Source organism: Chrysemys picta, chromosome 3, assembly GCF_011386835.1.
Source record: "Chrysemys picta bellii isolate R12L10 chromosome 3, ASM1138683v2, whole genome shotgun sequence".
Lineage (NCBI taxonomy): Eukaryota > Metazoa > Chordata > Testudines > Emydidae > Chrysemys > Chrysemys picta.
Genome location: NC_088793.1, coordinates 198,463,363 through 198,474,046, shown reverse-complemented (window position 1 = coordinate 198,474,046; position 10,684 = coordinate 198,463,363). Strand labels below are relative to the sequence as shown.

Here is a 10,684-nt window from a genome sequence, read left to right as displayed (position 1 = left end):
CCTATTCTTCCGATATTTCACCCATCGCCTAAGGATTAGACAGAACAAATATTTAAAAAAATAAATAAATCGAAAAAAATTGGAAATCTAAGCAACCTCTGTGAACTATAGAAGCAACTCTCCCATATCAGAGGGGTAGCCGTGTTAGTCTGAATCTGTAAAAAGCAACAGAGGGTCCTGTGGCACCTTTGAGACTAACAGAAGTATTGGGAGCATAAGCTATCGTGGGTAAGAACCTCACTTCTTCAGATGCAAGTGCATGACTTGCATCTGAAGAACTGAGGTTCTTACCCACGAAAGCTTATGCTCCCAATACTTCTGTTAGTCTCAAAGGTGCCACAGGACCCTCTGTTGCTTTTAACTCTCCCATAGAGTCTGTGTTTTTCTCCTTTTCTGTCTCAGGGGAGCTATGAGAGACATCACCTACCCATGACTTCTTTGGGACTCCTTACTTGACAGGTCCAAATGAACATACAGATCCGAAGTGAAGCTAGAACAGCTACTTCCTCAGTCTTAGATGTCTCTCTAAAGGCTACATATACTACAAAATGATCTTATAGCTAGTGTATTGGCTTCATGGATCACCGCTTGGGCACTCCATGATGGTATATGGGTCGGGGGCACAAAGGAGCCGCAGTGTCTGAATTCACAGAGACTTGGTGCTATTGGATGGCATTGTGGGATAGGTACAATGGACAGGGCCTGAATGGCTGATGTGGTGGGCTTTTGTGTGCACCAGGATGCATCCGACGAAGTGGGCATTCACCCACGAAAGCTTATGCTCCAATACATCTGTTAGCCTTAAAGGTGCCACAGGACTCTCTGTTGCTTTTTACAGATCCAGACTAACATGGCCACCCCTCTGATACTTGAGGAATAAGATGGTTAGTGTGGACTCTTGGCTCCATTCACCCACACCGCTGCAAGATGTAAGGGTGCAATCCTTGCAGCATAGACAGGGCTGCAGAATGCAGCCTGGTAAAGAGGGAGCTGGCTAATGGACTTTCCAAAAGACTGCCCGGCAGGATTTCAACAAGGAGAAAGGGTTCTGTATCCCTGGAGGACAGCCTTTTCAAACCCAGCTGGCCAGTCCCCTCCTTCGGCCCAGCCCCCATTTATCAAAAGGGTTTGGGTGTTACCTGAGACCTTCGGATAAACAAGGTTGCATTGTATGTTGATTATTCCCATGAAAGAATACAACAGCCCCTTTGAAGTCATTACAGCCTATTGTGTGAAGGCTTCTGTGGCCCCGCTTAGGAGTGCATGAAAGGCCTGCTGCCTGCTCTCTGAGACACTGGTCTTATGCCCATGCAATTCCATTGATTTCACTAGAGTTACTCCTAATTTACATCAATAGAAGAGCAGAGCTGGCCCACCCTCTTGACCTCTGGTCCATGCTGGGCCCTCATCTGCCAAATATTAAAACAATGCCCTCAACTAAGGTCTACCCTATCGATTGTGCAGAGTCCTCAGTAAATAACAACGTTGTGAAATTACTCTTGGAAAAGAATCAGTGCACATGGAAAACCGTCATTTGCCCAGACAAAAGCACTTAGTCGTTTTTAATATTGCTTCCCAAATACTCCAGTGCACAAGTCTATGGTTAAGATTTATAGGAGGTGGCTTGGGTGGGGTTTATTGGCATTTAAAAGACATCATTTGCTACTACTTAACTTCTCTTTATTTATCTGCATACTTAAAAACAGGAAAAAAAACACCCAGTCCCAATTGGATGAGGCTGTCTCTGTCCTGGGATGAGACCTTGTACACTAAATTTCATCTGATAGAAGTCCTGAAAATAGTGTTTTGTGTGTGGGGGGGGTTAAGTTGAAATGCTGACACCACCTTAACTAACGGCGATGCAAACAGCGATTCTATAACACAGGCATGACTTCATCTGGAAATCAGGAAATCCTCGTTCAAACTTCCAAACGTATAAATACATCCATTTAGTCCTTTGTGAATCAAATGATGGCATGTCCTGTAATTAAGGATGCTGGTGGCCAAATTGTATCATAGGCTTATTTCCATCGCAGTATGTTTGTGGCTCAGCAACTTAAGGTGTCTCGGTCAGCAAATGCCTTGGGCCCGTTTGTTTCACAGCTTACTCTGTGGTGACGGATCCTTTATTCATTCTCTACCTGAGGGCAGGGATTTCACTAATTGCCTGGGGCCAAGTGCTCGGGAATGATGACGTGCCACAGGGCAGTTATTGTACAGTGAAAGAAAACAATCGAACAGCTGAATGAATTCCTGGCATACTGAGGGCAAGTGAAGCTTTGCCTAATGTAGGGTGCACATCTGGGGGGGAGGGGAGGCGAATTGTCCAAAATGTGTTTGATTGTCTTCTGGTCCAATGATAACATTAGCTTGCTTCTTCCCTGAGGGCAACCACTTTCAAACATTAACCTCTCTGAATATCATCCTCTGACACAGATTATCAGCAAATTATACAGAGGGGCCAATAGCTTCATCAGCCTGCCACTAAAGTTGCTGGAAAATCTCCCATGGATGTTTAGGGGAATTGGACCCCATCTTAAACTAAGTGATCTAAGGCCTGATCCAAAGCCCACTGGTGTGAGTAGGAGACTCTCCATGACTTAATGGGCTTGGGGTCAGGCCCCTAGTGAAATGAGAGGCTATTGTTGAATTTTTGCGTGCATTAACCCAGGCATGAAACACTTTGGGCTCATGATATCATTTATCACTGTCTATAATGCATTTTAGATAGAGAATAAAGACAAAAGGCCAGATCCTGCTCCCAGTTAATTCAGTGTAAACCCAAAGCAATATCAGGGACCTACTCCCCTTCCCTCTATATCTCCCTAATTATTCTTCCCCCAGGGCCACACAGCTTCTGCTGCCCTCTCCCCCCCTCTCCTTCCATCCCTGCTGGCATTCTGGGTGTTGGAGATGGTGGTGATATGCAGAAGCGAGCAATCTTTAATTAGTGGGGTTAATGGATTAGGTGCCTTGATGGACTTCTCCATGCCTTACTTCTGGAAGTGGGTTAACTTAAATAGGCCAACTCTCTAAGACGCTGAGCACCTCTTTTATGAGGTTAACATCAATGTGGGCCGGAGGTTCACAATACCTTGCACTGGGCAGGATGAGGCCCTGAATCCTTGTCCATTGATTGAATCACAGACGAAGTCCCAATTCAGTTAGCTCACCATTGATTTTTTCCCCCAACACAGTAGCTCTTGCCACACTGATATACACTAAGTGCTAAAGTGAAATCCAAGTTCCCAGACTCAGATAATGAAAACCATTAGCTTAAAAATCAATACAATGGAGAGAAAGAGATCTCAGATGTGAAACAGGCCACTGCACTGCGAGACAGGCCAACAGCAGATCATCGCGTGTATCTCAACAGATACAAAGTTCTGTACAAGAGCTTCTGAGCTAATATAGACCAGATGCAGTGGAGAGGGAGATGAGCGGACTCTCCACAGCAGGTATTCCCATTGATCCCTATCTCGGCTGGGGATTCTGATACCACTTTAGGATGCGGCATATCCGGTAGCTGGTACATTGGGGAACATTGGATAAATAATGAACTCTGAGGGTTAGCCCTACAACAGTCTTCTCCATCATTTCTGGAAGTAGCACTGCTGGAGACAGTTCTTCCTGGAACTCTTGTCTAAAACACTGTAGCTTCTACCATGGGTAAATAATGTTACATATGGAAAGAGGCCTGATTCATGGTTCTGTCTAATAGCTACCCCTGTGCTTAGTTCATAAACTCTTTGGGGCTGGGTTCATTCCCTCCTAGCACATGGATAGCTCTTGAGGACACAGAAACAACAATGATCATCAGTGCATCCTGGGTTGGCTCAACCTTCGCACAAAGTGATGCTAAAATACTGAAAAATTTATTCAGTGACATCTTAACATGCGTCTAACAGACCTTTGTTAAAGTTCTTGCAGATCCCTTAGTGTAAATCCTCAGCTGAGTGTGTTCCAATAAAATGTCATACAGAACGTGGGCCAACTGCAGGTGAGAGATGGTGTAAGTTATTCACGTGCACTGTCCTCTGCTGACTTAGCCCTACATACCCTCCCGGACGGACATGGCAAAATAACTAAGCTGGCGTTTTCTACATTCTGAGGAGCCAGAAGAAGGTCTCCATTACAGAAGGGGCTAGAAGTACAGCCCTTGTGTGACTGCCTGGTGCTAGTGGCATGCGCTAGCCCAAGCGGTACTGGCTCACAGACAAACACAGAAGCAAGAGTGGCACCCACATAAAGGTGTAGCAGTGAGCTCTGGGGGGGGGTTCCAGGCTCCTTCGTTGGTTTCCTTTCAGTTTCTCTGTGCTGCTGCGTCAAGCAGTAGACATAAGGAAACACACAACATGTGTCTGCGCTAACAGTCGGCAACGAAGTGATAATGAGACTCTGCACTTTGTTATGAATTAACAACCCTCCCCTCCCCCCCGCTCCCCACTCATAGGAAACAACAAGATTTTGGGCTAAGCCCTGGAGTCCTGCATGATCCTGGAATAAAAAGGCCTCGCACAGGTGGTATTGGCAGGGCTCGCGTGATGGGGTCCTCCCTTCCCCAGGATGTGGAACACCAATACAATTGTTCGAATCTTTACGACAGCTTGGGGGCTCTAGGAATGGTTCCAGCTAGCATGGCATGAAGGCGCATATTAGCAGCGGGGTTGGCCACTGTATCTGCATAGGTCTGGGCCCACTGGCCATAGTCCTGCCCCTCCACACCCTACCCTTCAATCCCTCTTCCTTGCTGATCTGAGGCAAGTCTGTGCAAAGCAGGGCTCTGTGATTGACAAGGGGATGTAAGGCTCCCTGTAGGTCTCTCCTTGGCCTGCCTTCCATGCAGTGGAACTCAGACACTTCCTCTGTATTTAGGGCTTTCCTGTATCCCAGGGGAAGGGGCTAGCCTAGGATTTGTCCCTGTATGTGCCGGTGCAGTACTTCATAGATGTATGTTAGAGGGGATGTTATACCTGGCATGGCCCTTTTGTAACGGTCAAAGGTTTCTAAGAGTGCTGAGTGATATCATTAAATCCAGAGAATTGTATCCCTTTTTGTAACAAGACCTTGGGGAGAGAAAATAGCCCCAAAAGCCTAGTAACAGCTTAACCATCTGACCAACCGAGACAACTCCCCAAAAGCTGTGGACACGCCGTGCCTGGGAGATTTGCCAAGAAACTGTGGCCAGCTCCTCAAAGGTGGATCCTCCCATAGAAATCAAAGAGAGGTAAGCACCTGAACACGTTGGAGGCTCTGGGCCTAGCTGTCACTTACTGGTGAGCACCTTCCACCACATAGCTTTTTGGTCCTATGATCTCCACTGAAATAGTAGTAGGGTAAGAGGAATTGAGGCAGAGTGGTAGAATCAGAGGCATCCTTGTCTCTGTTTTCTGCCTGCTTCTGCATTAATTATTTAGCATTTCTCAAATGTAAAGAGACTCCGGGATCTTTTTTTTCCCCTTTCCAATGAGAAAATCCACCGAATATTTGTTTTTCTAAATGAATAGAATTCTGTGTTTATTATAATGGCTTCAGAAGTGCATTTCTTTCCACTGCTATTATTACTGCTGGATGGAAAGCTCTACACGACCTAAGTGAGTTTTGTTAAGGCACAACAGCACATGCCATCGTGAGGTTGACCGCACACGATAGTCTGTAGTGATGTGTAGGAGCCAGATCGAGCCTTTAACATCTCTGGGTTAATACCTCAAACAAGGCCTCATTTACCAAATAAACAATTTATTCTGCTGTCCGCAGTCAGGTTTTCAGACTGCTGAAACGAAACTAATTTTATTGCTGAATTGGACCGATAGGCAGCCACAGGGAACATCATTGACTCCAAAAGTGACTCAGAAAGGAGCCAAGCTGCCGTAGGTGAGATAGAGTTGAGTATGTCAATCACTGATCTTATGCCTCATTGGAATATTGGTTTTCTAAAATGGATTATTAAAAATGAATGTTTATAGGCGCCGAGAAGATCTTGATTTGGATGTAGAACAGGACAAGTCGTGCAAAAAACTATCAGTGGTATATTCAGAAAGAGAAACCTGCAATGCATGTGTGACACTAGAGGACTGGTTGAGGCCCATACATATATTTTACACACAGACACAGACATATAAACACATAGAGAGTATGTCAGAGAGGAAACCTACATAGTGTGGGCCAGATTCTCAGCTGGTGTAAACTGGGCTAGCTCCACACAAATCAGTGGAGCCATGCAGAAGCTAAGGACTGGCCCACTGTGTCTAGCTGGGCAAATAATGCAAAAGCATTTCCATAATGTTATTAGTTAGAATTTGCACATGGATACACTTTGGCAATGCCCATGTCTCTTTTGTGTCCCCTCTGTCTGAACATTCAGTATTTCAGATTAACTCCTAAAAACATTTGTTGAAAGGAAACTTCAGAATGAGATGCACACGCATTCAGGTGAAGTCCGGAAGTCTGAGTGGTGTCAGAAGACAGAAACAATTCCATTTGACTTGTTTGACCAATCACAACTAAATAACACAGCTCAAGCAACAAATTTTGCCATCAGCCTCTAGACTAATAAATCCAAAGATACAGTTGAGAATTTGTCTTGCAAATCTCCACAAGCAGAGATAAAGAGGCTACATTCATTGAATAAATAATTTGCTGTGACTTTTTTTCTCAGTTTCATTGTTTCCCAGGACAATGGGAGTAATATTATATATTCCCCATTAGAATTATACAAATAAAGATTTGAATCTATGAAGTGAACAGCACCTTTAACTCCCCTTGACTTCACTGGGAATTGCGGAAGATAAAAGCATCTTCATAAGAACATCAATGTAAGAATGGTGATACTCGGTCAGACCAATGGTCCATCTAGTCTAGTATCCTGTCTTCTGACAGTGGCCAGGGACAGATGCTTCAGAGGGAATGAACAGAACAGGAGAATTTTTCAGTGATCCATCCCCTGTCATCCAGTCACAGCTTCTGGCAGTCAGACTCAATCCTGACTCTAAACTTCTATTTTATTCTGGTTTTGCTTTTCAGTACATTCCCCCCAAATATATCAATTTTTGAAGATCGCTCTTCTAAGAGCTCTTAAGATATATTAGTCCTATATATAAGAAATATAAAATAAGTGGTTATAAGATATATCATTGCACATTTCAACAGGCTTTACTAGATGAATTGCAAAAGGTATATCTGAACATCCTGCCAAATAAAAACTGTAGGCCAAATTCTCAACTGGTGTAAATCAGAAGTCAATGGAGAAACACTGAAGCTAAGATTCTGGTCCTGTGAATTCACTTTACTAGTATGTATTACTTTTAATACCATGAATGTTGGTGTGAAATTTGTCCAAAAGAATGTTTGCCAGAATTAGAAGTCTCACAAAGACTTTTGCAAATATATATTAGCGAGAATATTTGTGTAGTCATCTTGAAATCGCTTTGATTTAAATTCTCCTGTTTATACAAGTTTTAGTCATCCAACCGGAAAGCAGAAATAACATGTGAAATAGGCAACCAGTCACAGAACTCAAAGTACATATAGCTAATAATCATAGCAAGTTCACATCTTATCAGCTGAAATATGTTGGTGAAACATTTCCTAATAGCTTTGTAAAAATCGAAGTCTGTTGGTGGATAATTCACCAAGGGAGAAGGCTTAAGTGGGACTCTGTGGCATACAGACTTTGTGATGGGGAAGGTTTCACCCTAACAGAAAAATATGAACACAGAATAACTGATTCACGTTGAATAGGTGGTGAATTCTGGTCTCCTGTTGCATACAGATGAAGTATCTAGATCTATGTTGTGAGCTCATTTGAGCTATTCATTCAGTAAGCTGCCCTATTGCCACTAATGTGATAATGAAATAGACTCACTTTGGAGCAACGTGACCAGAATCTGGTTAAGCACGGTGCAGGTGTTATTACCTACTATTCCCAGGATAATGGACAAGAATGAAAGGAAACAACCAATTAATATTACTCTTCACTATTGGTCTAACAAAAATATCCTAAGCTAAAATCAATCGGAAAATATTTGCTCTAAAGCCAAATGAACCTGTATCTGCTCTGTAATCTATGCCTACGGTGAGAAATCAATGACACCTGAACCGAAAGGGATGCAGTCCATATAGCAGATGAGGAACTCACTTGATTCACCATAGCATTGATCAAATCTAATTGAATTCTCCTAGTGTCTTCAGGCCATTGGTGCTCACGATGCCTGGAGTCCTAGCCGCACACTTGTGTATGCAGTGACATCTAGTGACAAAGACAGTAAAAGTGGCTCCAAAGGAAACCTATTTCAATAGAACCTTTTGATCACGATTGCCATCCAACTAGCCACAGACTCAGCCCCAGTCTTCTTGATTTGGAGGGTCCCCTGCACAATTTTTTCAAAGGCAAAAAAAGTCCTGCCTTGGCATCTCAGTGTTTTAGCTGCTGACAGCTGCAAACAACCAAAAGCTGGCAAGATAATGAATGCCAGTGTTACCTATACTTTCGTTTGCCGATGTGGTACAGCTGAGATATAGGAAAGAACTAATACTCCCTCCAATGACAGGGAACTGGAACTGACCACCAAATAAGTGAAGACTTTATGGTTTCCAGATGCATCTTCTCTGGCTCCTTTCCTGATGTTGCCACATCCATGTGTTCATGCAGCAGCTTTCTATAACAGGTCCAATTAAATGAATGGTGCATCAGCTCTGCCGCAGTGGGTGCATTTCCCTGATTCATCTGCTTTTAGCATGTGAACACCCAGCACTTGTTAAGATCTTCCAAACTGAAGTAGGTTGGTAGGGGCATTGGTTTGAAATCATTGACCTTGGGAAAAATGGAGAGAGGGAGATGTAAATGTTTTTCTCTCTGAGGACTGATCCAGAATCCATGGGAGTCCAATGTGCATCAATGGGAGTCTTTTCATTGACTTCAACTGCCTTTGGACCAAGCCCTAAACATTTTGTTTCTGCACAATCTGCTGACCATTTAAGCACAAAGCTGATGTGTAGACACATGAGAGCCTGATCCTGTACTAATGAGAGCACTGCTGAGCAGCAACCAAGTTACTCCAGTCTAGCTGCAGGCTAAAAGGTGAAGCCCTTAATTTGCACCAGGAGGATTATGCTTCAGCCCATGCCTCCATTATGTGCTGACACCCTGCCCCTTTTAACCCTGAGTTCCTGAGAGCATGGAAGTGGCAGGATTTGGAAGATCATAAATCTGGGGATATCCTCCCTCCATTTCTGTCAGGAAACACTATGGTGTCAGTTGCGGAAGAGTGAGAAGGCATCCAGGATACCCCAAGGCAGTACCTGGAATGTTAGAAACTAACAGCTTTGAAGTGATCTTTAAACAAGGCCTCGGAGAAGGATGAACCACTGATTATTTCACACTGTTAGGCAAAAAGATTCTTTTCCCCAAGAATCAGGCAAGAATACACAATACTGAAAGGGGTTTATTCATAGAATCATAGAATATCAGGGTTGGAAGGGACCTCAGGAGGTCATATAGTCCAATCCCCTGCTCAAAGCAGGACCAATTCCCAACTAAATCATCCCAGCCAGGGCTTTGTCAAGCCTGACCTTAAAAATCTCTAAGGAAGGAGATTCCACCACCTCCCTAGGTAACCCATTCCAGTGCTTCACCACTCTTCTAGGGAAAAAGTTTTTCCTAATATCCAACCTAAACATCCCCCACTGCAACTTGAGACCATTACTCCTTGTTCTGTCATCTAGATCCATCCTCTTTGGAACCCCCTTTTAAGTAGTTGAAAGCAGCTATCATATCCCCCCTCATTCTTCTCTTCCGCAGACTAAACAATCCCAGTTCCTTCAGCCTCTCCTCATAAGTCATGTGCTCCAGCCCCCTAATCATTTTTGTTGCCCTCCGCTGGACTCTTTCCAATTTTTCCACATCTTTCTTGTAGTGTGGGGCCAAATTCACGGTACCGGGAAGACTGACAAGCAGCTTCGAAAATATGGTGCCATATTGGCCAGTTATATACATTCTATGATTCTATGATTATCAATTCATTTGCATTTATCTGTGCATACAGAGACAGACATTGTTACATATCAAGAAAGAACCCTGACAAAGATAAAAATAGGAACAGTACGTACGTATAGAGGTCATCCTATTGCATCAAGCATCTATGGCTACCTTGCGGGGGAAAGCGGCAGGGTGGGGGAGAAGGGATGAGTGCTTACAGATATCCGGTGGGCTGTGAAGGGAGGGTTTGGTCTGTTCTAAGAGCTGAGTTACTGGGAGGGCATTGACCATATAAGCTTATCAAGTGTTTACAGTTGTCAGTGCCTTTTGAGCTACTGAAACATTCCTGCTTGGTCTGTGGTTTCTGTCTCAGCTGTTAGCTAAATTTTAACTCTTGCCTGACAACACATTTATTTCCTTCAAATCCATTTGTATTTCCTATCCCAGCAGCTCCAGCATTTTCAACAGATATTTAAAATGCACAAAGGATGCTGATTTGTCTGTATGCAATAACCCCAAGTGACAAAATATTAATCGCCCAATCACAGACTGATCTCTATTGTCTAACTACCCTAGTTTCCTCAACCCATCCCCTAAACAATTCCTCCTAGAAAATAGATGCTTTTTTCAGTAGGCCCTACAGGTCAACAAAAGTTCAGATTCTGATGGACCAAATAAGGTCCAGAATCAAGGATTCCTGACATAAAG

General features: G+C 43.7%; 1 long non-coding RNA gene across 1 annotated transcript; it reads right to left on the bottom strand.

Annotated features, from left to right (window-relative positions):
• Positions 1–3,859: 3,859 nt before the first annotated feature.
• On the bottom strand, positions 3,860–10,229 carry LOC135982565 (uncharacterized). Its single transcript, XR_010599976.1, has 2 exons — positions 10,108–10,229; positions 3,860–8,812 (listed from the first exon to the last, which is right to left on the bottom strand). It is a non-coding gene; the product is annotated as an uncharacterized LOC135982565 (long non-coding RNA).
• Between the last annotated feature and the right edge of the window lie 455 nt (positions 10,230–10,684).